The following is a 25,073-nucleotide window of genomic DNA, read 5'->3' on the forward strand; positions in this document are numbered from 1 at the left end:
GGCAATTATAGACCCGCCACCAACATTTCTTTCTTAAGCAAGGTGGTCAAGAGGGTGGTGGCCGATCAGCTCCAAGCACTCCTGGATGAAACAGATGCCCTGGATCCATTTCAGTTGGGCTTCAGGCCGTGCCATGGTACAGAAACTGCATTGGTCGCCCTGTGCGATGACCTACTGAGGGAGGCCGACAGGGGCAAAGTGTCTCTGTTGGTTCTCCTTGACATCTCAGTGGCCTTCGGATACCATTGACCACAGTATCCTCCTGGGGAGTCTCTCCGAGATGGGAATAGATGGCCTGGCATTGGCCTGGCTCTGTTCCTTTTTGGAGGACCGTCCCCAGACAGTGCAGCTTGGGGAGAGCATCTCGGCCCCGTGGAGCCTCAATTGTGGGGTTCCACAGGGGTCGATTATCTCCCCAATGCTATTTAACATCTACATGAGGCCGCTGGGTGGGGTCATCAGGGGGTGTGGAGCCTTGTGTCATGAGTATGCGGATGACACCCAGCTCTACATCTCTTTTTTGCCAACCGCAGGAGATGCTGTTCTGTGCCTTCAGCGCTACCTGGAGGCCGTACTGCAATGGATGCAGGAGAACGGGCTGAGGCTGAACCCGGACAAGACAGAGGTACTGAGGGTGGGCCCTCGTGGGCCTCCCCTCCCTCAGTTGGGGATTTGGGAAACTCCCTCTCTTTTGGGGGGGTGACTCTGCCCGCCAAGGATGGGGTCCGCAGTTTGGGGATCCAACTGGACCCGGCGCTCACCATGGAATCCCAGGTGGCGTCGGTGGTCCGCACCACCTTTTTTCATCTCAGGCAGATAGCCCAGCTGCGGCCCTACCTTGATGTGGGGGCGCTCACCACCTTGGTGCATGTGCTCGTAATCTCAAGATTGGACCACTGTATGTGGGGCTTCCTTTGAGGCTGCTGCGGAAACTACAGGTGGTGCAGAATGCGGGGGCGAGATTACAGTGGGGTCTCTACTTAAGAACGTCTCTACTTAAGAACAATCCAACTTAAGAACAGCTCCATTTGCTAAATTTTGCTTCTACTTGAGAACAGAAATCTAAGATAAGAACAGGAAAAAAACCTTTCCTGCTCTCTTTTTAACCTTAGGTCATCTTAGGTTAAAAAAAAATTCTCCCCCTAGTGGTAGAGTATGTATTAACGCACCTCTACATAACAAAAAAACAGCCAGAACGGATTAATTGGCTTTCAGTCCATTCCTATGGGAAATTTTGCTTCAACTTAAGAACGTTTCAACTTAAGAACACCATTCCAAAATGGATTAAGTTCTTAAGTAGAGACCCCACTGTACTCAGTGGAGTGAGAGAATTCCAACATATCTCGCCCACTCTGGCTGCATTGCATTGGCTGCCCATCCAAATCCACATCGATTTCAAAATGTTGACGCTTACGTATAAAGCCCTATACGGTTTAGGGCCTCGATATCTGGCGGAACGCCTACTCCCACCAAGTTCTGCCCGTGTCACTCGTGTGAGCCAGGAGGTGAGGCTGAGGAGCCTAATGCCGAGGGAGGCCCAGAAGGAGAAGACAAGAAATCGGGCCTTCTCGGAGGTGGCTCCTCGCCTCTGGAACAATCTACCTCCTGGGATTCGCGGGTCTCCCTCGCTGGGTATCTTTAAGAATCAATTGAAGACATGGATGTTTTGGCAGGCCTTTCCACCAGACAATTTCTGATATCCCTCTTCTTTTCCTCTCCACTGGGTTTCTCTCTCTGTAAGGTTTTTATTATTTATGCTGTTTTATATATGTATACTTTTATTATTTGCTGATTGTTAGGCGCCTAGAGTGGTCCTGAGTTGGCTAGGTAGGCGGGAAATAAATAAAATAAATAAATAATAATAAATAAACCTGGGCAGGTTGAGTGGGTGAGTGGAGGGAGAGAGGCTCCCCGTCAGGTCAGGAGGGGCCCAATCATGCCGGGCTGGCTCAGGGGACCCTGGCCCCTTTTGGATTTGGCACAGAGGCTGACGTTGCAGAAAACCCATGTCTGGAACAAGGGGGAATTGGAAAACACGGAGAAGCCTTCAAGAAGGAAGAGGAGGAGAAAGCGGGGCGGGAGCAGCAATGTGCCTTTTCTGGCCAGTTTTCCAGATCTGCTCCTTTTAGCTTTGAGACGGATTTCCTGGCCCGTTTGGCCTTCCTGGCAGGCAGAGCAGGAGGGAAGCCTGTGTGTGCGCGTGCATGAGTAGGGCTGGTTCAAGAAAGGGGGAAGGGCTGGGGGCTCCTCCCCCTCCAGAAAGGCCTCCCCCAAGCTTTCTCTTTCCTCTGCCCCACCCCCCAGCCTTCCCTCCCCAGGGATCGATCCTGGACTTGGTTCCCGGTCCCGCAGGGAATGTTTAAAACTGAGGGGGGGCCCTGGAGGGCCTCTCTACCAAAAGGGCTCCGCCCCTCCCTCTTGGCCCGCCTTCCTCCCATTTGCCAGAGGGGGAAGGCTATTTTTTTCCTGCGGGGGAGGGCTGCCATGAAATGATGCTGTTGGTGGAGGGGAAACCAGGAGGCTCTCGCAAGGACCACATGGGTTTCCTCTCTCCCGTTTCTGCCCCCATGAGGCTCCGCCCCTTCCACTCCCCCCACCAGCTTTTTTGTGGGGCCTCCCTCCCCCCACCCCTCCTTCCAGATCAAAGGGGGAAGAAGAAGAGGAGCTGATCCCTGGGCTGCTGCATTGTCGAAGGGAGATTCCTTGCTCTGCAATGCAGGAAGGCTTTGCAAGAGGGGAGAAGTGTATTTTTTTTTCTTGAGCCACCTCCTCTTCTTCAGGTGGAAGGGGCAAATTTGGAGGGCAGGGGAATCTGGGAGGGGACCTGATCCTACCCTTCCCCACCAGCAAGACCAACAGGCTCTTTCTCTGGGTGTGTTGGTGGCTCCGTGTAATCCAGATTGGGCCCCTCCTCCCTCCCGGTCTTCAATGTGGGAAGGCCTTGCAAGGGGGAATGGGGAAGCATCTATTTTTGTCCCCGGCCTCCTCCTCCTCTTCCTCCTCTCGGAGGGGGGCCTAAATTTGGAGGGTGGGCAGAGGGTCTTGATCCCCCCAGCAAGACACCAGGGCCCTTTCTGTGCATGTGTTGGTGGCTCTTCCTCAGCTTTCCTGCAAGGAGACCCCCTTCTTTCCCCAGATCCTGCATGCACACTTTTTTTTGGGGGGGAATTGTCGCTCGGAGCTCTATCTCCCCCCAATTTCTCCTTCCTCCAGGCAATCTCTCCCCCAAACACCACCCCAGGTGGGAAGCGAGCTACAGTGGCGCCTTACTAAACAGTTATCCTGCATGACAGTTTTTCACTAGACATTGACTTTTTGCGATTGCTATAGCAATTCGCAAATCAGTGATTCCTAAGGGGGAATTTCACTGGACAGTGTTTGGTCCCTGCTTCGCAAACCGATTTTCACTAGACAATGATTTTGACAGCTCCCTCCACACTCAAAATGGGTGTTTTCTGGATCTAAGCTTCGCAAGACAGCTATTTAATCGGTGGTTCACAAAGTGGCTTTCCTATGGCCGATCTTTGCTAGACAACGGCAATTCTTCCACGTTGGAACACATTAAACAGGTTTCAATGCATTCCAATGGGGAAATGGTTTTCGCTAGACAATGATTTCGCTATACAGCGATTTCAGTGGAACGGATTATCATTGTCTAACGAGGCACCACTGTATAGGCTGCAGCAGGAAGGAGGGAGGGGGCTGCAAAGGGGGTGGGACACAAGGGGACCCAGAAATGGGACTTTGGGGTGAAGCGGGGGTTCAGCTGGAGGTGACAGGGCTCCCTCCCTCCCTCCGCCCCCCAGATGCCTGGCCTGCCATCCTGAGCCTCTTCTGGATCCCCCTCCCCCTCCCAGTCTATGGTGTTTGAAGGGGACTCTTCAGAAGGACTTGGTTCAGTGGCTCTGAATGGAGATGAGGGAAGGACCGACCAGATCCCAGGCTGGGGATCCACTGCAAGAATTGGGGTGGGGGTGAGTGAAGGGATTTCCTCCCTCTGTGTGTGTGTGTGTTTTCTAGTGGGACTTCCTGGAAGCATTGCAGGAAAAGCCTTAGTTTTATCCAGAGAGAAAAGCAGGGCAGAAACTGCGAACAAAGAGATTATATCACACAAAAAAGGAAGGAAGACCACGTATTGACATCAGCAAGACTCGCAATCAGAGAAAAGGGAGGAAGTTACCCAAGCTCTTGAGGAAACCCTTCCAGGTCCAGCTGGTGCAAATGCACCAGAATGATGGGAACATTTCAAGAATGCTGTTTATAACAGCACCTCGTCCACATATGATGGCAGACTGGCTCAAAACCCATTTGGAGAAGTTGATGTCAGCCGTCAAGGGAAAGAGGAGAGCTCTAGCAGCATACAAAGCCTGCCTAGTGAGTACAACATGCAGACTCTTTGACCTCTTCGTACCAAAGTCAAACAGGCTACCAGGAGATGTTCCAACGATTATTGGCTTCAGCTGTGCTCTGAGATATAGATAGCAGCGGACATAGGTGGCATTATTATAATAAGAAAGCTGTCAGGATCACGACTAACCATTACCTTACCAAGGTGAAGGCTGCTAGACGATGACACTTTGCTGACCAAATAAGCGAAGCTTGAAATCAGCCGCTCGAACTTTTCCATGTTCGTGATCTATCCAGAATTGGTCTAGGTGATGAACCTCCTACTAATATCTCACCTGACCAATTTGCAGCATTTTAAAAATCAAAAGTGGAGACCATCCGCCGGGATCTCTCTCCTTTTTTAAATACGGTGGATCAGAGATGTCCAGCGCTCCACCTCGCCCGGTAAGTCTTGAATTTTTTCAGCCTGTGACCCCAGATATGGTGGACAAAGCACTTGATCACTGCCGGAAAACCACCTCCTCTCTTGACCCTTGCCTGGCCTGGCTAATCAAAGTAGCCAGGCCTGTAACAACGGAATGGGCTACTGTGATAATTAACGGGTATCTCCAGGAGGTCAACATTCCTCTTGCCCTCAAGGAGAAACTCATTAGGCCCATTAGAAAGAAACCAAATTTGGCGGCGGATGATATTGGCAATTCTAGGCCTGTCACCAATGTTTCTTTCTTTAGTAAAGTGGTCAAGAGGGTGGTGGCTGATCAGCTTCAGGCTCTTTTGGATGAAACTGATGCCCTGGATCCATTCCAGTTGGGCTTCTGGCCGCGCCACAGCACAGAAACGGCACTGGTCGCACTGTTGGATGACCTGTTGAGGGAGGCTGACAGGGGCAAAATGTCTGTTGGTCATCCTCGATATCTCAGCCACCTTTGATACCGTTGACCACGGTATCCTCCTGGGGAGGCTCTCCGAGTTGGGAGTCGGTGGTCTGGTGCTTGCCTGGCTCTGATCCTACTTGGAGGACTGTCTTCAGAGAGTTCAGCTTGGGGGGAGTGTCTCGGCCCCGTGGAGTCTCAATTGTGGGGTTCTGCAGGGCTCGATCATCTACCGAATGCTGTTTAACATCTATATGAGGCTGCTGGGTGGGGTCATCAGGAGGTGTGGAGCCTCGTGCCATCAGTATGCTGATGAAACGCAGCTCTACATCTCCTTTTCACCTACTTCAGTGGATGCTGTTCTGTCCCTTCAGCATTGCTTGGAGGCTGTGCTGCAATGGATGCAGAAGAATGGGTTGAGGCTGAACCCAGACAAAACGGAGGCCCTGAGGGTGGGTGGCCCCTCCATTGATGACTTGGGAAACTCCCTCTTTTGGGGGGAATGACTCAGCGCGAAGAGTGAGGTTTACAGCTTGGGAGTACACCTGGGCCTGGCACTCACCATGGAAACCCAGGTGACGTAAGTGGTCCATTCCACCAATTACCATCTGTGGCGAATTGCCCAGCTGCGTCCCTATCTTGATGTGGGGGCCCTCACCACTCTGGTCCATGCGCTTGTAATCTCAAGATTAGACCACTGTAATGCACTCTACGTGGGGCTACCTTTGAGATTGATGCGGAAACTTCAAATGTGCAGAATGTGGCAGCCAGATTACTTAGTGGAATGAGAAAATTCCAGCATATTTCTCCTATTCCGGCTGCCCATTTGTTTCCGCATTGACTTCAAAGTGTTAATCATGACATACAAAGCCCTAAATGGTTTAGGACCTTGATACTTGCCAGAATGCCTTCCACCTAGATCTACACGTGGCATCTCTCTTCTCAGTGTTGCAGGAAAGCAGCTTGCCCCGTGTTGTGCTGAAGAGACTCCCAAGTGCTTGCAGACAGAGTCTATCCAGAATCACAGTGTGCGGGAGACTTGCAGGAGAAATGTAGGGAACAACAGCAGCCACTCTTTGTGGCCTTCGTAGATCTTACAAAGGTTTTTGATTTGGTTAGCAGGGATGGCCTTTTTAAAATACTCCCCAAGATAGGATATCCACCTTGACTCCTTAACATTGTCAGGTCCTTTCATGAGTAAATGAAGGGCACCATAGTTTTTAATGGCTCAAAATCAGATCCCTTTGACATCCGAAGCAGAGTGAAACAGGGCTGTGTCCTTGCACCAAACTTGTTTGAGATCTTTTTTGCTGTCATGCTGAAGTACACCAGACAGAAAGCTCTTTAATCTCTCTAGATTGAGAGCAAAGACCAAAGTCCAACAGAAATGCATGCAGGACTTTCTCTTTGCCAAAGATGCAGGCATTATTGCCCACTCTGCTGAAGCCCTCCAACAACAACTCATGAAACAATCAGCCTGCAAAAAAGACTAGTTGTAGGCCAGGGTGTGGACTCCCCTCCCTCCATTTCTATGACAGAAGAATTGGAGGTTGTTCATGACTTTGTGTACCTTGGCTAAATGATCTCTGACACTCTCTCCCTAGATGTCGAGCTGGATAAACGCATTGGCAAAGCAGCTACCAAGTTCTCTAGATTCACAAAGAGAGTATGGCTTAATTAAAAAAACCGACGGCAGGCCTATAGAGCCTGTGTCCTCAGCACTCTCCTGTGCTGTCCTTGACACATTTTTGGTATCAGCTGGCAGGACAAATTTCCAAATAGAGCAGACCTAGAATGAGCTGGAATTTTTAGCATGTATACATTATTGAAACAGTGATGTCTACGTTGGCTTGGGCATGTTGTGAGCATGGCTGATGGTCAGATTCCAAAAGATCTCCTGTATGGAGAATTAGTGCAAGGAAATCACCCCAGAGGGAGACTGCAGCTGCCACACAAAGATATCTGCAAATGGGATCTGAAGGCCTTAGGAATTGACCTCTACAGATGGGAAACCTAAGCCTTCAGCCTGGAGGCAGGTGGGGCATCATGGCCTCTTCCAATTTGAAGAGACCCTTGTCCAGCAGGCCGAGGCAAATAGGCTTTCCCAAGGTGCAGGACTTTGCTGTTCTCCTTTTAAAATTTGATTCTGTTGTTTTCATCCCAGGTCTCCTATTGATCTCATTTTGAGATCATTTTGAGATCAGCCTATTGAGATCATTTTGATTTTTTTCCCTGTCTTCCAGGATATTGGCTAGGCCTCCCAGTTTTGTGATATCCACAGATTTGATTAGCGTTCCTTGCATCCCCAATCCACATCATTAATAAAATGTTGAAAAGCGCTGGGACCAACACTCAGCCTTGGGGTACCCCACTTATTATCTCCTCCCATCTGAAGAAGGACCCGTTAATCATCACCCTCTGAGTACGATCCTGGAGCAAATTTTGTATCCACGTGACAGTTGTTCTATCCAGCCCACACTTAGTTAGCTTGCTAATCAGGTGACCATGGGGAACTTTCTCAAAAGCTTTGCTGATGTCAAGATATACAGTGGTGCCTCGCTTGACGAGGATAATTCATTCCGTTGAAATTGCTGTTAAGCAAAATCCTCGTCAAGCGAAATGAAAAAGCCCATTGAAATGCATTGAAAACCAGTTCAATGCATTCCAATGGGCTAAATGCCTCAGCGTCCAGTGAAGATCCTCCATGGGGTGGCCATTTTTGGTGCCTTTAAAGTGAGGAAACCGTCCTAAAGCACAGCGGGGAGCCATTTTGCACACCAGGTGGCCATTTTAGAGCTGCCGATCAGCTGTTTGAAAATCATTGTCTAGCAAAAAATTGGTTCACGAAGCAGGGAACTGATCATCGTCAAGCAAAATTTCCCTATCTAAACATCGTTTTGCAGTCACTACTGCGATTGCAAAAACCTCACCGTAAAGCGGATTCGTTGTTTAACGAGTTAATTGTTAAGCGAGGCACCGCTATACTACATCTACAGTATTCCCTCTTTCTGTTAAGGAGGTGAAAAAGTGAGATCAGGTTAATCCGGCAGGATTTGTTCTTGACAAATCCACATGAGCTTCTATTTATTAATACATAGTTTTCAATCTGCTTGCACAATGTGTTTGAGAATTTTCCCTGGGATTGATGTTAGGCTGATTGGTGTATGTGAGGAAATGGATTTTGTAGTATTTCTTTTTCAGAGTTTCCAGAGGTGATGTATTTCTGCCTGAGAATCAGCTTTGTGTCATCTGCCCAAAGTCCTCTTTAAGGTTGTAGTCTGAGAAACACTGGATTCCATCTTAATATTGGGTCTCTTCCCCTCAGGTTTCTTTTCTCAAAGCTAAACATGCTGAATTCTTCCAGTCTTTCTCTGTTGGCTTTCAGTTCTTACTGCATTGTTTTCAATCTGCTTTCAGAATGTCTGTTTTGTAATTGATTAAAGAATTTTTCCTGACATGGATGTCAGGCTGACTGGTTTGCAGATCCCTGTTTTCCCTTCCTGAAAGTAGGGACAATGTCAGCTCTCGTCCAGCTGTCTGGCTCTTCGCCCAGATCCCATGATGGCAAGAGAGTATGAGTACAGTGGTTGGGCCATTTCTTCAGCCAGTTCTTTCAATATCCATAGATACAGTTCATGTGGCCCTGGGGATTTAAACTCATCCTGACAAGTAAAGTATTTCATTTACATTGCAATCATCTTTCATTTTCTCTTTCCATCAGGTGATGAACATGACAACAGGAATTTTATGGAGCCAGCCATTTTTCAGTGGGGGAAAAACAACTATGAAGGATGAATTTTTTTCACACACTTAAAAGGCAGAAAAAGTGTGGAAAGAGCTTCAGTCAGAGCAGTAACCTCAGCTCCCATCAAAGAACTCACACTGGGGAAAAACCTTATAAATGCATGGAATGTGGGAAGTGTTTCAATCGGAATAGTAACCTGATTTCCCATCAAAAGAACTCACATGGAGGAGAAACCATATAAATGCATAGAACTTGGGAAGAGATTCAGTCAGAAGATGAACCAGCATTCATATCAAAGAACTCACACTAGTGAGAAACCATATAAATGCATGGAATGTGGGAAGTGCTTCAGTAAGAGCAGTCATCTGAGGTCACATCAAAGAACTCACACTGGGGAAAAACCATATAAATGCATGGAATGTGGGAAGTGCTTCAGTAAGAGCAGTCATCTGAGGTCACATCAAAGAACTCACACTGGGGAAAAACCATATAAATGCATGGAATGTGGGAAGTGCTTCAGTCAGAGCAGTCATCTGAGGTCACATCAAAGAACTCACACTGGGGAAAAACCATATAAATGCATGGAATGTGGAAAGAGCTTTAGTCTCAGTGGGGGCCTTAGGTTACATCAAAGGACCCACAGTGGGGAGAAACCACATAAATGCTTGGTATGTGGAAAGAGCTTTAGTCACATTGGTGGCCTTAGGTTACATCAAAAGACCCACACTGGGGAAAAACCATATAAATGCATGGAATGTGGAAAGAGCTTCAGTCACAGCAGTTACCTGAGTTCCCATCAAAGAACTCATGCTGGGGATAAACCATATAAATGCATAGAATGTGGAAAGAGCTTCAGTCACAGCAGTTCACTGAGTTCCCATCAAAGAACTCATGCTGGGAAAAAACCATATAAATGCATGGAATGTGGAAAGAGCTTTAGTCGGAAGGCAAACTTGCATTTACATCAAAGAATTCACACCGGTGAAAAACCATATAAATGCATGGAATGTGGAAAGAGCTTCCATCAGAGCAGTACCCTACATTCCCATCAAAGAACTCACACTGGGGAGAAACTGCATAAATGCATGGAATGTGGGAAATGTTTCAGTCAGAGTGGTGGGCTGCGTTCACATCAAAGAACTCACACTGGGGAAAAACCATATAAATGTATGGAATGTGGAAAGAGCTTCAATTCGAGTAGTTACCTTAGGTTACATGAAAGAACTCACACTGGGGAAAAACCATATAAATGCATGCAATGTGGAAAGAGCTTTTGTGAGAATGGTCAACTTAGGGTACATCAAAGGACCCACACCGGTGAGAAACCATATAAATGTATGGAATGTGGAAAGAGCTTCAGTCGGAAGGCGAGTCTTCATTTGCATCAAAGAATTCACACTGGGGAAAAGGCATATAAATGCATGGAATGTGGGAAATGCTTCAGTCAGAGTGGTGTGCTGAGTTCACATCAAAGAACTCACACTGGGGAGAAACCCTTTAAATGTATGGAATGTGGAAAGAGCTTCAGTCGGAAGAGTCACCTTCGGTTACATGAAAGAATTCACACTGGGGAAAAACCATATAAATGCATGGCATGTGGAAAGAGCTTCCGTCAGAGCAGTCTGCTGAATTTACATTTAAGAACTCACACTGGTGAGAAACCATATAAATGCATGGAATGTGGAAAGAGCTTCTGTCAGGGCGGTAGCCTCAGTTCCCATCACAGAACTCACACAGGAGGGAAACCGTATAAATGCATGGTTTGAGGAAAGAGTTTCAGTCAGGAATATTCCCTGAGTTTCTATCAAAGAACTCACACTGGGGAGAAATCGTAGAAATGCATGGAATGTGGAAAGAGTTTCAGTCAGAAATCTAACCTGAATTCACATTAAAAAAATGCTCACACTGGGGACAAACCATATAAATGCATGGAATGTGGAATGAGCTTCACTAACAGCAGTCAACTGAGTTCACAACAAAGAATTCACACAGGGGAGATGTGACTGTGAGAGTGGGTTCCAGGCTAGACCCTGCAACAAAGACATTCAGTGGTACCTTAGCTTCAGAAATTAATCCGTATTGGGACTGCGTTATTAAGTTGAAATGTTCTTAAGTCGAAGCACCATTTCCCACAGGAATGCATTGAAAACCATTTAATCCGTATCTTTTTTTCATTCTTAAGTCGAGGCGCTGTTCTTAAGTCGAAGCATTAGTTCCCATAGGAACTAATGCAAACCTGGTTAATCTGTATCTACCACTAGCGGGCAATTTTTCTTCTTCTTTTGACCTAAGGTGAATTTAGGTCAAAAAAGGGGCAGGAAAGGTGTTTTTTTTTTCCTTTCTTTTTTTGGTTCTTAAGTCGAGGCTCCGTTCTGAATTTGAAGCAACTTTTTGCGAACAAAGCCATTCTTAACTTGAATCGTTCGTATGTAGGGACATTCTTAAGTTGAGGTACCACTGTATGAAGGAAATGGAGATTGACAATTGCATTTTGCGAATGGAGCTGTGCACTAGTAGGGCCATAGAAAAAGCTGAACTAAGGAGAATGAGAAAAAGGAGTACATAGGTTTATTAAGGAAATGAATCATTGAGAGGCCTGAGAACAGGATCTACAAACAAATATCTGGACATGGAGATAAGAATCTGTTTCGGTCCAGGAATCCTAAGGGAAAACCCGGGAGCTGGAACAATGATTCGTTTTTTACTAAGAGGACTTGCAGTCATCATGTTTTCTTCCTACTATAAAAATAATGGATTTTCCTATGATGGGTGTGTTCCTGAAACAGCCTCGCAATGAACACCCGCACTTTGTGTCTATGGTCGCACACCAGGAGACAGCAAAGCACACACACCTTCCATCAACGGCAGGACTTCAGGGTCAGTGTGAGTATCAGATGAATGGAGTGTGTTTGAGGCCCTTTATTATCTGGTATACCATTATATGCGTTGGAAAATAAATGTTGCGCAAATGGTGGAAAAACTAAAAATGGTTGCTCAATCTGTTTTTACAGCCTCTTTGGAGTGCAGATCTCTGTTAAAGTAAAGGCCCATACCCTATGTGGTAACTTAAATTGGTGTCAGAAGTGCGATGGAAGAGAGACACTAGGTACCAGGGTGCTGGTCTGTGAGAAGACATTGAAATAAATTGGACGGATGCCTCCAAAGTGACTAACAATCATTACAAAATTTTGGATGTAAGTGAATAAAAGGGTTATGTGTCAAAACAATTAAAATGTATTGTATAAGGTACAGTGGTGCTTCGCATAACGATGTTAATTGGTTCAAAAAAACATCGCTACGGGGAAAACATCATTATGCGAAACACGTTTCCCATAGAGATGCAATGAAAACCGGTTATTCCGTTCCAATAGGAACGGATTACCATCCTTAAGCGAAAAAACCAATTGGAAACATCGTTATACGATACAATGTTTCTCCCATTGGAATGCATTGAAGCCTTTTCAATGCTTTTCAATGGTTTAGCGTAGTCAATTTTTGCAAATTTAAGTGTGTCATAAAAGGGTTACAATGGTTTTAAATGCTTGGAATAGTTTCTGCACCTTCTAAAACGGGTGCGAACTTAATTTGGCTTTGATCCGACTTTTCATTAATTTTTGCTGAATTTTTTTCTCCCCCACCAACTTTTGACAGCTGTCAAAAGTTGACAGCTCCATTATTTCCTATGGGGGAGAAAACAATTCACAAAAAATTAATGAAAAGTCAGCAACTGTTTTAAATGTTTGGGTTTATTGGAGCAGCATCAAAGTCGTGTGCAAACTAAGTTTGGCTTTGTTCTGAGTCTTTGTGAATTTTTTGTGAATTTTTTTCTCCCTCATAGGAAACAATGGATCTGTCAAAATTTGGGCTCCATTGTTTCCTATTGGGGGGAAAAATTTACCAAAAATTAATGAAGACTCAGAACAAAGCCAAACTTAGTATGCACACTATTTAGAAGCTGCTCCAATGAACCCAAGCATTTAGAACAGTTGCTGACTTTTTGTTAATTTTTTTGTGAATTTTTTCCTCCCCCATAGGAAGCAATGGACCTGTCAAATTTTGGCAGCTGCATTATTTCCTATGGGGGAGAAAAAAATTCAGCAAAAATTAACGAAAAGTCAGCTCAAAGCCAAATTAAGTTTGCACCCATTTTAGAAGGTGCTCTAATGAATCCAAGCATTTAGAACCGTTTTTGACCATTTTAAGACTCTTTTTAAAATGAAAAAACGAACATCGCTAAGCGAAGCAGGGGACCTAAAAACGCATTCGCTATGCGAAGCATGGTCCCAAACTTTGCTGAGTGGAAATCAACCATAGGAAACATCATTAAACGGTGCATATTATTTTCTAAAAAATCCATCGTTTTGTGAATTCATCGCTAAATGAGGCACTCGTTAAGCGAGGCACCACTGTACTTGTACCAGACAGATAGAAGTGTGAAATTACTAGAAAAACATTTAAAAAGTAAGGAAGTTGAGGCCAGAAAGGTTGGGAACAGAGGCTAAGGACTGATTGTTTAAGCTAAAAGGAAAAACAATAACTAATACTAAGGAGCCTCTAGGATAAGTTATAAAAAAAGGGAGGGGGGAGAGAGAGAGAGGCCTGCTGAAAAACTTGTTGGGAGGACAGGAAGCAGATGTAATGGCTGTAATAAGAGTTTTACTGTTTTTTAAAGAACAGGAAGTGAAAGAGACCTCATATATTGTTATACATAGTGATTAGTGTTTAAAGGGATAATTGAAAATGTAAATATTGGTTAGAAGAGTTACCAAAAGGCCTCATGGCAATGAGGAGTAGTCCCACAGGGAAAAGGAGTTACTCCTTTTCCCTGTGGAAAATGAAAAATAGAAACCAAATTAACCTTTGTAAACCAGCAATGGCGTAACTTATTAATTTCTTTTTTAAAAAAGAATTCTGGACGTGTCCACCAACATTAAAGACTTTTTTAAAAATTGATGTTAAATGTTTGAGTTTCTATGAACCCATTTCTATTTTCCATCTGGATCAAATGCACATCTCGATATATATCGTACGAGGCATGCTCTTTTGTTTCCAAGTATAAATAGCCTGTCTGTATACCTATTAGAATCATACTTTGTCTTGTACTTTATGCAATCTTCCAATTTGTTCATGTACAAGTTATATCTATATATTTTCTCTCTCTCTCTCTCTCTCTCGCTCTCTCTTTCAGTAGTACCAGCCAATGTTCCTCTGTTACTTCCTTGTATTCCTTGTTTGTCTTGTGTTGTGCTGGCTCTCTTATGGGAAATTTTGGATATATTGGTGCCCATCAAATGCTGATGTCCTTGGGAGACTGGATATTCATTGGGACAAAATTGTTTTCCTTTATTCTCTTTATAGTATGCTTGTGGTTGAATAGATGACTTACTGATGTTTGTAAGAACAGACCTAATAACTAGTTAGAGAAATATATTAATATCCTGTATGGTAGGGCAACAAGCAATGAACTGCTAGACCGTATGGAAATGGTACTATTTGGGAATCATGTAAAAACATTTGTGAAACAAGCAGGGTTGCAACCACGGATTAGGGTGTCAATAGGTTTAGAATGGTCTAAATGTGGGGTTTGCCAAATACACAAATTAACAATGTTTGTGGAACTATATGCCTTGGAACCTGGAGGGAAGGGGAGAGTAAAAACAGGTATTTGTCAAATACAACTAATGCCCACTGAAAGGAATGGGATAGTTTGGATGCCTTAAACTATGTCCTATGTGGAGCAAATATGGAAAAGTCAAATACTACAGTGGATATAGGTAAATGTTAAGAGTGGGAACAAGGATTAGTATGTCCAGACGAAATAAGACAAATCAAACTATGTGCATTTCAGGCTAAAGTTGTTATTTATTACAGAAAATGACGATTAAAAAGTTATTGTAGATACAGGTGTTGCATGTTTGTGTTTAGCTACAGTACAACCTGTCTATTGGTCTGATGGAACAATTACAAATAGAAGATAGCAATGTAAATGTAATATTACTTATGCATAGCATAAAAATTAAATGGCATAATAATGAATTACAAAGGATGGCAAATGAACAGAAGTCTTTGACTGAACATTGATATATTTTATGGTTATTTCCCCAAAGCAACTGCATTTTACATTTGATTATACATTCTATTGTTGTGATTATTGTGTTTGCTTGCAAAATTGTGAAAAGTGCAGAATGCAGTTACAAAACTACAGGTGAAAGCTATTGTGGCTTATGTGATATCAGATTTGGTTCTGATACCAAGGGGGTGTGTGTATGTGACTGTGAGAGTGGGTTCCAGGCTAGACCCTGCAACAAGGACGTATAAAGGAAATGAAGAATAACAATTGCATTTTGGGAATGGAGATGTGCACTAGTAGGGCCATAGAAAAAGCTGAACTCAGCAGAATGAGAAAAAGGAGTACATAGGTTTATTAAGGAAATGAATCATTGAGAGGCCTGAGAACAGGATCTACAAACAAATATCTGGACATGGAGATAAGAATCTGTTTCGGTCCAGGAATCCTAAGGGAAAACCCGGGAGCTGGAACAATGATTCGTTTTTTACTAAGAGGACTTGCAGTCATCATGTTTTCTTCCTACTATAAAAATAATGGATTTTCCTATGATGGGTGTGTTCCTGAAACAGCTTCGCAATGGACACCCGCTCTTTGTGTCTACGGTTGCTCACCGGGAGACAGCAAAGCACACACACACCTTCCATCAACGGCAGGACTTCAGGGTCAGTGTGAGTATCAGAGGAATGGAGTGTGTCTGAGGCCTCTTGATATCTGGTATACCATTGTATGTGTCGGAAAATAAATGTTACGTGAATGGTGGGAAAACTAAAAATGGTTGTTCAGTCTGTTTTTACAGCCTCTTGGGAGTGCAGATCTCTCTCTCCGTTAAAGTAAAGGACCATAGCCTACGTGGCAACAGAGAAACCACATGAATGCGTGGAATGTGGAAAGAGCTTCAGTAGAAGCAGTCGAGTGTCCATCAAAGAAATCTCACGGGGGAGTGTCATGGGTTGGTTTATGTGGATGAAATCTTGTACTGAAGATGGGGTATGTAGTAGTGAACAATGTAAAAAGGATTCCATATTGGTTCTCTGTAGAAATGATTTCTGTATGCTGTCAATGTAATTCCAGAGGGATGTGGGAATGTTTTTTTGTAGGCTTGAGGAGAACATTCCTAGATAATAAGACTGGGCATTTGTTATGGTAGAGCTGCAAATGTGCTAAGGAAAACAACACCTGTTTCCCATGAGAAGAGACGAAATAAGATAAGGAGGGACTGTTTACCTGACCTCGTGCCTTGACTGGATGAGAGCGTGAGAGACAGAGAAGGGGGGTTCCATCTAAGCTTGAAAAAGGACTTACATCCTTTCTTTCATTCATTCTTTGAACTTTTTGGACTACAGTTTTTCTAGGTCTTGTTACCTGCTGGGCAGTGCAGGTAACGGACTGATAGAGATGTAGGGAGAAAGTGGGGGCTTTATGCCTTTTACCCACCCTAATAGAGCTTTTTAGAGATTTTCTAGGATTTTTAGTGTTTTTGTATTTAAAGAGAATTGTTTCTTCATTTCTATTTTGTATCAAGCCTTGAAAATGGTAACATGCTTGTTTATGCATTAAACTGACTTTATTTTGTAAATCTTTATATGTTTTTAATAAAATAATAATTATAAAAATCAATTGGTCTCTTGAACTGTATAGCTGTCTTAGTATTACCCTAAGGGGGAAATTTGGGTCACATTTAGCTACTGAGTCCTATCTAATTGAGCAAAGTGGGTCTACTGACTACAAAGCTCATGTGTTTTTATTTTTTGGAATTTTCTAAGGTTGGTGAAGTATCTTTTTAGGGCAGACTGGTAAGCAGAAGTTTTGGGGCGGCCCTTGGCTGGTGTTACCAGGACTCGACACAGCCTAATGAGGGAGCACAGGCTTCTAATTACTCTCTGTCCGACCAGTCAAGCATCCTCTAGGGGAGCTGATCACTGACAGGGAGAAACCATATAAATGCATGTATGATTGGGTTTGCTTGAAATTTGAAGCAATTCCTCAGTTTTGGTGGGAAATAATGATTGAGGCGTATCGGGAACATTTGAATTTCAACTTTATTAACTTGCAGTGTTTCTATAATCACTTCAACTGGATCAAAACAGGACAAATTAGGCAGATGTCCATAACTTGGAGATAACTCTTTTGAAGACTTGGGCAACTCACTCCAAATCGCTCCTGATCAGTGGTATTCTGCAGTGGGGCACTCCTCCCTGCCCATATGGTGCCACAACACGGTTTCCTTCCTTCGGAGGTCTGCTGCATGTCTGATCTGGCCGAGTCACTTTCCTTCCACCCTTTTCTCCCCGCGGGAAAACTATTACCATCCATTCTTGAGCCTCAAATGTAGTCTCTCCTTCTGTTTTCACCTCCGGATCTGGCAACAGCCTGCCAACTTTTAAGTTAGGAAAATCTTTCAATATTCCGTCTCGTACATGACATCTATATTTCTCTCCTCTTTCTCCTTCTTCATTACTGCTCCTTCCTTCTCCAACCTACTACTGAATCTTTTTTTCCCTTGACCTTCTACCTCTTCTTCCCATATTGACACCTTTAGCCCCTCCTTTTCTCCTTTCCTTTCCTCTACCAAGCAGATTTCTTTTTTTAATTTTTTTATTAATTAAAACATAAACATAAAATATACAAATCAAAATACCATTTAACTGTGTTCCCCACCACCATAGATGGGACCTCTTGCAATAATCTTCTTCCTCCATCTATATTCTTCCTCTTCTTTTATTGTTCTCTTCTCCAGAACTGCATCGATTCTTCATTTGGAGCTTTCCCCTTTCCTCTTGTTGATACATATTCCAAGAATCTGCCCCATATTTCATAAAAACTATTCTTTTTCAACTCTCCTTTCTTAACCTTAGATTATAAGTTAATTTATCATTTATAGTTATATTCCATATTTCATTATACCATTTATCCATTTGAAATTCAGATTTTGATTTCCATTGCCTAGCTATTATTAATCTCACTGCTGTTAACGAATTAGTCATCAAATCTTTAATCATCTTATCATATTCCACATTCTCAAATATTGATAAAAAAGTGATCCCAGGGTTCAATTCTATGTCTTTTCCATGTATATAATTTAATTCTTTAAAAATGTGTTTCCAAAATCTTTGTACTTTTTCACATTCCCACCACATATGAACCAATTTCCTTCTCACATTTCCAACATTCAGATAACTAGCATTACTTTTGTTTAATTTTGTTGATGTTAAACACCATGTTAGACACAGTTTAAATAATTTTCCCTTATTCTCACTCACATAAATCTTAAAGCCCTCATATTCCACATCTTCCTCCATTCTTCCTCATTTATCCTTTTTCCAAGGCCTTGTTCCCACACTAGCTTCACCCCTTCTTTATAGCTTTCTTCTTCTACATTTAGCAGGAATCCGTAAATTTTACTCACTCTGCCTTTTACTGAATCAGTCATCTGAATGTCTTCATATGAATCTGGTATTTTCTCTCCTTCCAATATTTCATTATAAAGCAGTTTTAACTTAAGAATCAATATTGATTTAAAAGTTTTATAATATTCTGGTCCCATTCCATCAAAACCTGGAGTTTTACAGTTTATTAATTTATTAATCATCTCTATAATTTCTTCATCCTTTATCTCTTTTTCTAATTCTCTTTTATCATTCTCTAATAGTTTATTCTTAACATTTTCTTTAATATACTTTTCTGTGTCTTCTTTTGATACACTGTTCCCTTTACATAACTTTTGATAGAATTCCTGTAGTATCTTTAATTTTTCCTTCATTATACTCCAATTCTTTCCCGTTTCATCTTTAATCACTCCAATTGTATTTTTTGATCTTTTAATTTGTACTATTCTAGCTAAAAGCTTTTAATTTTTATTACTAAATTCAAAGGGGGATGTGGCGGCGCTGCGGGCTAAACCGCAGAAGCCTGTGCTGCAGGGTCAGAAGACCAAGCAGTCGTAAGATCGAATCCACATGACGGAGTGAGTGCCCATCGCTTGTCCCATCTCCCGCCAACCTAGCGGTTCAAAAACATGCAAATGTAAGTACATAGCTAAATAGGGACCACCTCGGTGGGAAGGTAACAGCGTTCCGTGTCTAAGTCGCACTGGCCATGTGAACATGGAAGATTGTCTTCTGACAAAACACTGGCTCTATGGCTTGGAAATGGGGATGAGCACTGCCCCCTAGAGTCGAACAAGACTGGACAAAAAATTGTCAAGGGGAACCTTTACCTTTTACTAAATTCAAAAAAAGTCTTTTATCAAGTCCCTCTGGACCTTTTCTAATTCCACACTTTCAAATTCCTTTCTTTTAGCTTGAATCGCTAGTAATTTTTTATTATCCCTATGTTTTCTTCTCTCAATGTTTTTATTTTACAGTATTCTCTTATAGCAATTCCTCTCATAACTTATTTCATAGTGACCCATAACACACCTATTTTGTTCCCACCTGCTTCATTAATTGAACATATTTCCAACCATTCTTTCTTAACTTTATCCACTACATCTGGATACTGAAGATGCATCTGGGAGCCCACGAGATGAGTCATTTCCAAAACCCTAATTAATTTTTTTGGGAAATCTAAGGCGTTCAACTTCTGTGTCATCAGATGCGGCAAGGGAGCAGCCTGGGTAGGTGGGACCTGTTAGCCTTGGAAGGCAATCCATCTAGGGCCCTTGGTCGTTACAGTAGCGCCACCACCATCGCTTTGGCAACCGTGTTCCAGTATATGTATTTTTCGCATTACGTAATGTCCTGGAGGACAGATTGATTTTGTAAACCGAGGTACTACTGTAATATGCAGTATTTAGAATTTGTAATATTTAATTTAGCTGGGGTCAAATACCTTCTGAATTTCAATGTTTAAATTTTTGCTTTTATTCTCACAGATGTGATTTATCAAATTCTTCCCTCCCCTCTTTCCATACACATTGGTTTAAGTACCTAGCTCTGGAGCCAGAAATTGGGAGTTCACTTACCTTCTAGCTTTGCAGTTCTAAGATTATATTACCTGAATATCTATTTCCCTAACCATCTCTGCTTCCTATTATGTTTTCAGAAATTCCTGATGATTCTCTACCTGTAATAGTATTTTATAAATTCTACATCCCATCCCTTTCGTGGACCTGTCCTTTCTCTTCACCCTCTTAATAATCTCTGCAGACTTTGCCAGTTCCCGGCATCTACCACTAACTTCTCCTTACCAGTTCTCGAGTCTAATAATCTGCATTCATCCACTTTTACACTTCCTTTCCAATATTGTCCTTTCCCCCCCTTGTTACTCATTTTTGCTCAAAAACTGCTTTAATTATTTGTTTCCTCTTTAATCAACTTTGAGAAATTCCTTTCTAATTTTCTGGAAAAATAAGTACAATCATTGCGGAGAATTTGAGAAGGAAAAAAGTTAATATACTTTGAACTTGATGTACTTACTTGGGTGTGAAAAATGATCCTGCCTTCATGACTCCTCCTTCTAAAAGGTCCCTCACTGAAGAGCGCATCCAAACTCAAGCCCTAAGGAACATCCTCCGGTCTGGCATCATCACATCCCTGGTTCTCTTCCCTTGCCTTTTTGGCTGTCTTTCCTTAGGAAACATGAAAGAACGCATAGTGGAGAAAAACCATGTAAATGCATAGAGTGTGGAAAGACCTTTAGCCACAGTAGTCACCTTAAGTTACATCAAAGGATTCACACTGGGGAGAAACCATATAAATGCATAGAATGTGGAAAAAGCTTTAGTTTGAGTGGTCTGTTGAGGTCACATCAAAGGATTTACACTGGGGAGAAACCATATCAATGCATGGATTGTGGAAAGAGCTTCAGTCACAGCAGCTCCCTGAGTTCCCATCAAGGAACTCACAGGGAGCCTAAAATGCATTCGCCTTTCTTGTAGCCACATCAAACTGTTGGCTCTTATTTACTGTAGCTTGTGATCCACGACAATTCCCAGATCCTTCTCATTCGTAGTTTTGCTGAGCCATGCAGTCTTGTAACTGCAATTGTTTTTTTTTCCAGCTGTGCAGTACTTTGCACTTCTCTTCAATTTTCATTCTGTTGCTTTCAGCCCAGGTCTCCAACCTATCAAGCTCAGTTTGATTTTTTCTGTCTTCCATGGTATTGTTTATTACACCTAATTCTGTGATACAGTCGTGCCCCGCTTAATGATTACCCCGTATAACGACGAATCCACTTCACGATGATGTTTTTGCGATCGCAATTGCGATTGCAAAACAATGTTTTAAATGGGTTTTTTCGCTTTGCAAAGATCAGTTCCTTGCTTCGGGAACCATTCTTAGCATAACAACAATAAAAATAGCTGATTGTCAGGATTTCAAAATGGCCGCCATGTGCTCAAAATGGCTCCATGCTGTGTTTTTGGACGGATTCCTCGCTCTACAAGCACCAAAAATGGCTGCCCCTATGGAGGATCTTCGTTGGACTGTGAGTTTTCAGTCCATTGGAATGCATTAAACGGTTTTTAATGTGTTTCAATTTGCTTTTTTTATTTCGCTTTACGATGTTTTTGCTCTACAGCTATTTTGCTGAAACGAATTAACATCATTAAGTGAGGCACCACTGTATTCATAATTTTGATTAGCATCCCCTGCATCCCCAATCCACATCATTAATAAAAAGGTTGAAGAGCACAGGCCCAGGTCTGAGCCTTGGGTTACCCACCTTGTGACTTCTTCCCAGTTAGAGAAGGAGCCATTAATCATCATCCTCTGAGTACAATTCTGTAGCCAACTGTGTACCAATTAAAAGATCATGGGGCACTTGGTTAAAAGCTTTGCTGAAGTTAACATAGAATACAACTACAGCATTTTCTCTGTCTATCTGGGAGGTTACCTAATCAAAAAAAGTGATCAAATAAGTTTGGCAGGATCTGGACTTAACAAATCTGTGTTGGCTTCTAATCATTACTGTCTTGTTTTCTTGGTGCTAGCACAACGACCGCTTTACGATCTGTTCTGATTTGAAGTTTTCATCCCAGTGCTCGAGCATATCGAGATCATTTAGAGTTTTTTTTTCAGTCTTTCAGGGTATTCACTATTCCACCAAATTTTTTGTCATCCACAAATCTGACAAGTATTCTCTGAATTCTACGCGTCGGTGGGAGCCAGGGACAGCATTGGGAGGATGCTGGCTTACCATGTTCCTTGTGACCCAGCACTCTCCAGTCAGGAGCTGATGGTCCTTGTCTCAGCATTGACATTGAAGTCCCCGAGGTTTATTGTCCTGGGCAACTCTAAAGTTCTTGCGGAGCACGGGGCCACAGGAGAAACTCTTGAGTTCTTGGAAACCATGGCTTCCTTGGACATGTCCCAACATGTGAATGGCTTGTGAAATGCTTGGCAGACCCTGTTGGAAGGGGGGAAGGAATCACGAGGCTCTTGCAACCCCCATATGGGTGTCTCCTCTCCTGTTTCTGCCCCCCTTTGGGGCTCCACCCCTTCCAGTCTCTCTCCCTCCCCCCAACCCACTTTGTTTTGGGAACCCCCAATCTTCCCTTGCATGATCCCTAGGAAGGGGCTTTTCAACTGATGGGAGGGACACCTGGGGAGGGGAGGGGTGCCCAGAGTGACCAAGGAGCCTGAAAGAGCCCCTCTCAGGGCCTCCCTTCAAGAAGGAGAGAGCAGCTGGAGCCGCTCTTTTATATAGATATATTTAACAATCACACCCTCACTGGGGCACAGTGCACATCGAAACACAAGCCAGCATTTCACCCCGCTTGTCGGGAGGCCGCACAGGACAAGCAGGACCCCCTTCCCAGACTTGTCCTGGCCCCCCCAAGGCCCCTCTGGACCTTTCTCCCACCGCAGCCGGATCTTCCTTGTGATTTAGCTCATGTCTTTTTAATCAGCCTTTCAGGGCACGCTGTCTTCTTGGCCAGACAGCTTACAAGCCTAGATCAACCAGGCCGGACCTAGGGTTGCCCGATGTCCAGCAAAAGGGGGACATGTCCTCCTTTTTAGCCTAATGTTCTCCATCTGGCAGGCAAAGATATATAGCTTTAAAATGTTCAGCTCTTTTATATTTTATGTTATAATTTTGGATGGGAGAGGTAGAGGTAGAAGGACCCCCCTCCCCGTCTTTCCCCTCACCTGGCCACCCGTTACCTTCCACTGGTGCCAGAATGCAGCCCTCGCCCCCTTCCTCCGCGGTGCTGCTGCTCGGCGATCCGCCATGCCTGCCCAGCCTACGTGGAGCCCAGAAAAGCAATGCGAGCAGAGTGCTGCCCGCCGAGTCAGGCAGGAGGAAGAAGTGCCCGAGGGCATCAGTGGGAAGGCGAGCGCCTGGACTGTGTGTGTTCAAAGTCCGTTCCGGGGACTCTTAACTCCCATACTCCCCAGCCTTTAACTGATGACCATCACAGGAAGGGAGGCTGCCTCATTCGGCTTTGCCTGGCACCGCTTTCCCCCTGCCTGCGCCAGAGCCTTTTTTGGGCGTCCAGATTAGCAAGGTTGCCTCTGAGCCTGTGCAGAGTGTGAGCAGCAGGGGGGATCTTGAAGCCGAGCAGGGGCAGGTTCAGTTTTATTTGCTTTGCTCCCAGTCGGAAGTCCAATTTGAAGAATATTACCTGTGAAAACTTTGATGCATGTGATTGCTAATGAAGATCTTCTGTGAAAAGTTGGCTCCTCCAATAAATATGTCGTATAATTAATAAAGATTATAAGGTAATAAATGTACAATTGGCTGTTTAAATTTTTTTGGGTATTTTTTAAAAAAAGCCTCCACTGTATTTATTTTTATTTTTTACCATTACTCTTTCTTGTTCAGGTCACTAAGAGACATTTATTGGCAGCTATTGTAATAAAATTGTATTGATTGTGGGATTAATCCGGAATGATTCAAATGAAATATTTCATACATCCTCCTCTGTCCTCTTTTTTGTCTTTCTATGTCCTCCTTTTGGTACCCATGCCTAGCCAGACCCCATCATCGAGAGTGCCCCACAGATGGGCTGGGGGAAGCAACTTGGCTTGTTGTTTTCCTTAGCTTGAGATGCCTCCGACCCACTCTAAGCCAATGTCTACACAGCCTTTTAAATCTGAATACATTCTTAACGGGTTCTCTTCTTTTTCTTCGTTGGTACACATAATCTGGAAATGAGAGAAAGAAAGCAGTCATTGTGATGATTTGTGTTTTTATGTGTATTAGAATGGGATATGTAGTCCTAAGATTGTCCCAATAGCAACCATTTTGATTTAAAGTCTGTTCTGTAGTAGGAAAGTTTTACATGCTGTTTCAGAGAAGCTTCGCTCTCTGGTTATCTCGTTGCTAAGCTGAGTAGAGAGCAGAGACTTTCGTAGTCAAAATAATTCTGCCACAAAGTATGATAACAACTGAAGCTTCATGAGAAAGTTAGGCGGAACAACAAGACCCAGGAGGGGGTGTTCCTTATGAAGCCTTCTGGGAAGAAGAAGGAAGTTAGTGAGGAGTTGGAAAAAGATGGAGTTTGCCTGAGAAAGGGGCAGACACGTGCTTTTCCCATAATGGACTATTTTTCCTACCTTGGACTGATGGAAGTCAACAGGTTTTCATCTAGCATCAGCCTTTGAAGACCCAAGACACGTGAGATGGACTATGTTACCCTTTATATTAGTTAGCATAGTTTCATTTCTTTATTTTTCCAGCTGGAGTGGGGGGAGTGGAGTGTTCCGTTGGTCTTGAATGAAAATGTACCTACTATACTATTTTACTATCAACTGAAATCTTTTCTAAAGCAATTCTTTTCAATAAAGCAGTAATGTCTAAATCTGCATGTATTAGTTCTTGAACAGACTAGCTGTATGTCTAATTGGCCATGTGTATTCGCTACCGAAGATTTAGAGCCAGATTATTCTGAGTATAACTCAAGGATGTGTCCGTGTGTGTTGCTTTCTTAATAAGGAGATTGGCTTTCTGAGGAAGAAATTTAGACAGGACCTGGCTGAGATCTAAGTGGCTCTGCTCAGCAGTTAGAGGTTTGTTTGGATTTCGTACTCATCCCAATTTCCGGCACCCCCATAAATCTTCTTGGAGATAAGGGGCTGCTTACAGTCATCATCAT

General features: G+C 43.4%; 1 protein-coding gene and 1 pseudogene across 4 annotated transcripts in view; both read left to right on the top strand.

Annotated features, from left to right (window-relative positions):
* The window catches only part of LOC140702922 (uncharacterized), a 354,469-nt gene that overhangs the window by 152,920 nt on the left and 176,476 nt on the right, over positions 1 to 25,073 (top strand). The gene's annotated exons all lie outside the window — the stretch shown is intronic.
* On the top strand, positions 382 to 12,188 carry LOC144585063 (uncharacterized; annotated as a pseudogene). The gene is made up of 2 exons (XR_013539544.1): positions 382 to 625; positions 8,941 to 12,188. The product of XR_013539544.1 is annotated as an uncharacterized LOC144585063 (transcript).

The sequence above is a fragment of the Pogona vitticeps genome, chromosome Z (genome assembly GCF_051106095.1).
Source record: "Pogona vitticeps strain Pit_001003342236 chromosome Z, PviZW2.1, whole genome shotgun sequence".
NCBI classification, from domain to species: domain Eukaryota; kingdom Metazoa; phylum Chordata; class Lepidosauria; order Squamata; family Agamidae; genus Pogona; species Pogona vitticeps.